The sequence below is a fragment of the Carlito syrichta genome, unplaced genomic scaffold, assembly GCF_000164805.1.
Source record: "Carlito syrichta isolate Samal-C Ts95f unplaced genomic scaffold, Tarsius_syrichta-2.0.1 Scaffold94729, whole genome shotgun sequence".
Lineage (NCBI taxonomy): Eukaryota > Metazoa > Chordata > Mammalia > Primates > Tarsiidae > Carlito > Carlito syrichta.
Genome location: NW_007038825.1, coordinates 7,243 through 14,729, shown reverse-complemented (window position 1 = coordinate 14,729; position 7,487 = coordinate 7,243). Strand labels below are relative to the sequence as shown.

General features: G+C 36.9%; 1 protein-coding gene across 1 annotated transcript in view; it reads right to left on the bottom strand.

Moving 5' to 3' along the window:
• Window positions 1–7,487, bottom strand: part of ATF6 (activating transcription factor 6) — a 174,127-nt gene that overhangs the window by 165,736 nt on the left and 904 nt on the right. The window lies entirely within an intron of this gene.

The following is a 7,487-nucleotide window of genomic DNA, read 5'->3' as shown; positions in this document are numbered from 1 at the left end:
AACCTTAGCTGGGCACGGTGACTCATATCTGTAATCCCAGCACCTCTAGAGGCTGAAGTGGAAGGATAGCTCAAGACCAGAAGTTCAAGGTTTCAGTGAGTTATGATCATGCCATTACACTCTAGCCTGGGTGACAGAGTGAGACCTTGTCTCTTAAAAAAAAATTTCCATTCTTCTTTGTAAATTATCTATTCATATATTTTTCCCATTGATTGCTGGGCTAGCTGAAATTTTTCTCACTGGTTTACAAATACTCCTTATATGTTACAAAAAAAGGATTTTAAAAAGACTGTGAAGACATACATGAGTGTTCACAGTAGCATTATTCATAAAAGCCAAAAGATGGAAAAAACCCAAATGTTCATCAACTGATGAATGGATTATCTAAAATATGGTACATCCATACAATGGAATGTTATGTGGCCACAAAAGAAGTACTGATACATGCTTCAACATGGTTGAACCTTGAAAAACATTAAGCCAAGTGAAAAGAGCCATACCTAAAAGGGGACATAACGTATAGTCTACTAATGTGAAATGTCTAGGTAGACAAATCCACACATATAGAAAGTAAATTAGTGGCTGCCAGGGGCTGTAGGGAGGGAGGAAAGAGGAATGACTACTAAGGGGTATGGAGCTCACTTTTTAGGGTAATAAAGACATTCTGGAATGATAGCAGTGATGGTTACACAACTCTGTGAATATACTAAAAACCACTAAATTATACACTTGAAAACGGTGAATCTTATGGTATATAAATTTTATCTCAATGATGTTGCCAAAAAAAAAAAAAAAAAAAGACAGCTATGAACTCTCCCCAGGCAAATTCATGTATACACAAAATATTACTAACAATTGAGTAAAGAATAGGATGAGAAAAAGGGGGGTTGTCTATGTGTCTATGGAAACACTGAGGCCTATCCAAGGACTCTATGAAGAAGCCCTGTGACTTCTTAATTAAAACTACTCTGATGGAGGACCATTTGGTAAAATCTATCAAAACTGAAAAAGTATCTACCTTCTGACCTTGCAATTCCAATTGCAGTAATTTCTTCCACAGATGTACTTATATATAAACAAAATGAAACAAGTACCAAATTATTCAATGGAGGAATATTTATAAAGAAAATATTACAAAAATTTTAAAGAATTATGGCATTCCTATGAAACAGGCTACTATGCAACTATTAAAAGAATAAGAAAGTTTTTTATATACTGATATTGAAAGATCTCTAAAATAAGTGAGAAAAGCAAGTTGAAGGACAGCATGGATAATATCATACCATTTCTGAAAATAGATCAATAAATAAAACTGTAAGTTCTTACATGCGAGAGGGGACCCAAAAAATACCAGAATTATGTTTTGGAGGGTGGGTCCCTTGTAATATAGGCTTTTCCTGATAGGCAAGTGTTCTAGAAATCCTCAGCATCAGTGTACCAGTCAGCCTGAGTTTGGCCTCAGTTAATGTTTTTTTTTTTTAATTCTTTCCACGAGTTTGCCAATTTCATGATGGGTAATGGATGGGTGAGTGTTCAGCAGTTTTTGACCAAAAATGGCATGACCCCCAAGACCCACCTTCCTTATTCGCACGATCCTGCCCCAGTGACTTTTTTTTTGTTTCCCTGAATGAAAAAATCCTCAAAGGGAAACGTTTTGCTGATGTGGAAGAGGTGAAACAAAAAAATGGCAGAAGCACTAAAAGACGTCAAAATTGATGGGTTCAAAAACCGTTTTGAGCAGAGGAAAAAAGCATCTCAGTAGGTATATTGCAACAAATGGAGAGTACTTTGAAGGTAACTGAAGTTTAAACACGTAAGAATACACAATTTTTTTATAAATAAATTCTGGTTTTGGGGGGGATTCCCCCCTCCTACTAAAGATCTGTCTCAGGAAAAATTCACACATAACTAATAAGAGTGACTACTTCTGGGCAGGGGAACTGATTGGCTAGAATGTATCTGGGCAAGAAAAGACTGTCTTCCCCAGTGGAAGGCTTCAGGAAGGGAAATCAGAAAAAGGAGAGAGAAGTACTTATTTATTAAGATATAAATCAGCAGCCTTTAAAAACAATTATGTATTAGCCTTATCATGATGACAAACTAAAAAATACAGAATAAATAATGCTAAAGGTACCAAAATGTAAATCTATCCCAATGCAATCAGAAGGCAGAGAAATTCTACTTCCCATTCCAAAACTACTGTAACCACAAATGAAACTTAACAGCCAAAATTTTTATTCAAGATAAATTTTTAGCAGCCCCAAATCTCCATTGAAAGAGAAACTGCAAATACTTTAACAAAACATGCTTCTCTTTTACTTGCAAAGAGTCCTTGGTAGCAGCAAAGCCAAAATATAGTCAACACAGAAGTGTTTTTTTTACTAAAATCTGGAATGCTTTTCAGATCTCCAAATCCATCCTACTGAATTTGTTCTGATGGAGTCATCTACTGTGTAGCCTAAAAAAAAAATCATGATCTCAATTTCTTTGTTGTTTAAAGTTACTAAAAGGCCAGCAGAGTGGCTCATGCCTATAATCCTAGCACTTTGGGGGGCTGGAGTGGGAGGATTGCTTGAATCCAGGAGTTCGAAACCAGGGTGGGCAACATAACAAGACCTAATCTCTACTAAAAAAGAAAACAAAAAATTAGCTGGGTATGGTAATGAGTGCCTGTAGTCCCAGCTACTTGGGAGGCTGAGGCAGAAGGATCGCCTGAGTCCAGGAGTTCGAGGCTGCAGTAAGCCATGATCTTACCACTGCATTCCAGCCTGGGTAACCCAAGAAGAAAGTTACTAAAAAGTTTCTATTCATTATTTACCTTCTTAGATCTAAGTTAGTCAGATAATTCAAGGAGATTCAGCTCACATTTGGACCTGATGACCTATTCTTGGGTGTTATAGGTAAAACAAACAACTAGAGTATCTGTCAAAGTTTGCTTTTTGAAAAAAATAAAACACAGGATCTCTTCATTTTTATGAATTGTTCTGCATTGCAAATAGATTACAATAGACCCACATTTTTCTTGACAGACTCATTTCTTGGGAGGCCTCTTATAAGTTTTGCTCCTCTATGTCTTACTGGGTATGCTAAAATTACAAGGCCTTGGCCACCTAGGCCATCGCTCAAGGTTGAGTTTCCAGTAAAGAACCTTGAAGGATGAGGTAAAATCTCCCTCTGGACACTGAGGAGGCTTGTTTCCTACTTATAAAAGTGGTCAACTCCCCAAGCTCATGTCCCTTCACTGCAAGAGAGGATAGTGTGTGCAGAGCATCTATGTAGATTCACATCATATCACTCCCATGCTAACAATATTGACAGCACCTGAAATCCTAACCTAACTGTACATCATTTCTAGAGAAAAGAAATACAGTTCTAATTTGTTATGACAGTAGAATCCCCTTCACACCATTTCTAACACCTGCAAACCAATAAAAAGGGATCTCCACCTCCCCACCCTCATCCCCTGCACCTAGTTTCTCGTGACGTCTCTAGGGACCCAGGGCAGGAACTCCCAAAGGGTAAAGTCCTTTGGGGATGAAGGGGGATCAAAGTCCCTACTCAGAGGATTAGAAGGAAGGTGAAAGATGATAAAGGGTTTGGAAGATGTTCAGTGAGGTGAATGGACTAGAAGAAAGGAAGATCTGGGACTTCCTAGCAACATAGTCTATAACCTTTAATTAACCTTCTACCTGAGGTTATTTCTAGTTCTGTATTAGTTCTGGCTTATTTTCTTCCCATTATTCCCACATACTGATTTCCATTAAGAGTTTTTGCTCCAACTTGGCCCACTGTGGAAAATGTAGGATATAATTTCACCATTTTCCCCTAATATTTTGTCCCAATAATTAAAACAATGTAATTCCATAATCTTAAAACCAGGGCAGTAACGTTTCATGAACTTTATGGGATTACCATGGGAAGAGAAGTGAGTATAGTGCTCGATTAAACAGATGCTTATTTCCAAGTCCTTGGTTTGATGTCTGGCTAATTTCAACATCCCTTTAAAGAAGGATAAGCATGTTCTCCTATAAAGTCAACTTGGTAGTTTCAAGATTGCCATTTATTAAGAAACTGCACAGAGAGTTTCTACACTGAAATGAGAGACCATGTTCATTTTTTCCATCAGGATCACAGCCAAAAACAAACCATATTTCTTGAAAACTTAGGTGAGGTTTCCAAGAGTTAAACAAAACAGATTTACCAGCAAAAGGCAGGAAGGGTAAGATTATAATTTGAACCAGGCAAACTGTTTCATAACAGAAAATGTGGCATTTAATGCAGTTTGCAGAATATGGTATGCTAAAAACGCTACTTATGGCAGTAGCAGGCCTCTAGAGAGTAAAACCAGCCAAACAAAAGAACTAAAAAAGGTAGAAAAAGAAGCCATGTCAGCATTACAAAGCCACAAAAGACTGAGATCATTTTTTTCTTTTTTTTTCTTTTTGCTGAATTATAACTTTTTCACTACACTTATGCTTCAGAAGCACAAAAAGTACATGATAAAAACATTTCCTTTTTGGCCACTTTGAATTAGGAATTTATACGAATTCAAATTTATCCTTATTTAACAGGACCCGAATCTTAACAAGCACATATACTTTTGAGGTCAACCAAGTTACTAACACAGAAGACTATATGAGCAGATCAAAGTTTTCTTCTGCAGCTCCTTCTGGAACAGATTTACTTTGGGTTCCTGAGTGGCTTGGCCAGCTGATAGGACAGACAAATGCTCCTTTACTTGAAATAAACATTCAGTCGAAACCCCCACTAAAAAACTCATACTGAAAAGACTTGGCTTACTTCTTGATGTGCTGGCCAAGTAAAAATAAGCACAAAACCTCAATGCAGGTTGACTAGAAAATTATTCTAATCGTCTTTAGGTCTCTTTGCACTGAACACACAGTACTTGAATCCTTCTTTTATAGTCCTGTCAATTCTAAATTTTGGAAAGTAATAAGGCTAGACAACAAATACTGCTCCAAACAAAAGCTAACGCTTGCTGCTTCTATAGTTTCTCATCTTACACATCCCCCAGTTCATCAGTGTTAACTGAGATTTTGTCAGCAAATTACATGACAAAAGTACAGAGCCTTTTTAAGAGTGCAAAAGCAGCACAGACATGGTCATTCACACCAGAGAACTAACAGGCCAACATATAATTAACTGAAACATGTTTGGAGGTTACAAAATGGGTTGGCAGTATACAATGATGATCACCAATAGAAAGATGCTCATTATTCAGATATTAGGGCTAAAAGAAGAAGAAGAAGAAAAAAGGCCTCTTCTGATTTTTAAATACAATGAATGTATCAAAAAAAAATCTTATGATTAGAATGAACCTGTCTATAACTCATGTGCACCTGTTCCAGATAAGTCCCCCAGAATAACTCAGAAAAATGCTCCTATTTTTCCACATGTCAACCTTGATTTCCTAGAGGATAGCTCCCCAGGTCTGCCTTCAGACTTCCTCACTTTACTGAATCATCCCAACCCTTAAGCCACTCCTCTACCTATGACAAGGTTTCTAGACACTCTCCATATCCTACCTATGTTTTTCTGTACTTTTCCATGATTGGGATGTTATCACTCTGTGAATGCAGATTTAGATTATGTTAATATCTTTAACAACAGTGATATATCACTGATCTATATATTTTTAAAGTTATAATTAGTCCTTATCTTTCTTCATGTCTAAAGAATTTCATTAAAATATTTTAAATGTCCTAACATATTATATAATGGTAATTTTGAGTAGTTGCATTTGAGAATATTACACAAGAAACATTCAAGTTCATAATTTATAGGATATTAGGAGAAAATTTTAAGGAATCATTTAAAAAACTCTCTCATCACTCCTAAATTGCTCAGTCTGCTGTGAAAACCATATTCTTTTCTTATTGGTTGCACAATCTTTGCATTTAAAAGCAAAGCCTGTAATCCCAGAACTTTGGGAGGTCGAGGTGAGAGGACGGCCTACCAGCCTGGGAAACTTAGTAAGACCTCATCTCTACAGCAAATCAAAAAATTAGCTGGGCATGGTAGCACACACCTGTAGTGATGGCTACTTGGAAGGCTGAGGTGGAACGATCGCCTGAGCCCAACAGGTTGAGGCTGTGGTGGCTGTGAGCATGCCACTGCACTCCAGCCTGGATGACAGAGTAAGACTCCAACTCAAAAAATATATGTATTTAAAAATCATAGAAAATTTTTGGATTTTTGTCATTGTTGTTCTTTTACTTATTGTAGAATATTTCCATGCACCATAAGAAAGATTAAACACTCAGCTTCCATGATTATCACATTTTGCCAGACTTGTTTCCTCTGTCCTGTGCTCACTACCACCCCAGAGTATTTTAAAGCAAATTCCAGAATCATATTGTTTCATCCTCATCTAAGTATGTATTAGAGCCTGTTATGCTATAAACAATGCACCTCCCTCTTCTAGTGCTCTAAATAAGCTAACATAACAGTCAAGCCTAATCCTGTACTATCTATCCATGGTCCCTGTTCTTACGATGACACTAATTTTCTGACTCCTTATCTTGGCATGTACTGTTTTCAATGCCTATACAAACTATGAGACTTTTATTCTAGAAATTGGATGTTCTCCTTTCATTAGATAATACTCTTTTGTTATGAATTTTTATAACACTGCTGGCTAAGATTACTGTTTATGCAACAGTGGAGCAATTTCACCATTAAATGGGTCACTGATGAGCTATTTAATAAATTCTGGCAGACAGATCAGACAGTAGTCTGATAAACAACCTTGCATAACTCAAAGGATTTTTAAAATACTTTGCAAAAGTACTCTACCTAAAGAAAGGGTGGAGTAACAATATTAACAACCAGTAATATCTATTTGTATTTTAAAGAAAACATATAGGCTTTGCTCTCCCAATCATAATTTTAATTTTAGAGAATCACCATTTAACTATTCAACTTGAGCATTTGCTAAATTTTAGGACTATGATGTTCAATTACTGTTTAATACATGAGCTATTTCAAATCATTCTGAAAAAAAGCAAGAGTTAGCTGGCAAGTGCTGTAACTAGCTTTAGGAAGTGACAGATCTTAGGAAACTATGTGATTTATACATTATAAGAAATCCCTACAACATGCTAGGAAATCTGAAGGTCTGCAAAACTGGGAGGGTACCAAATAGTCACTAAGAAACAGAATTCCTGAGAGTAGCAAGTCATCATCATGCAGTGGAGAAACCCTTCAAAACATTAAGAGAGAAGCTAAATATAAAACCTGCCTAAAAAGTATTATCTGAGGTGTTACTAAAAACAATCCATTCGAGCAACATGAAAGAATCTGTAAAATATTAGTGGATGATTGGGTTGGGGGCGTGGGGGTTGAGGACTGTGATGAGAGGGTTCTAAAGAAGGAGTGAAGAAGAGGGAGGAGGGGGCAGGGCTCAGTGGCTCAGCCTGTAATCCCAGCATTTTGGGAGGCCAAGGTGAGTGGATTGCCTGAGCCTG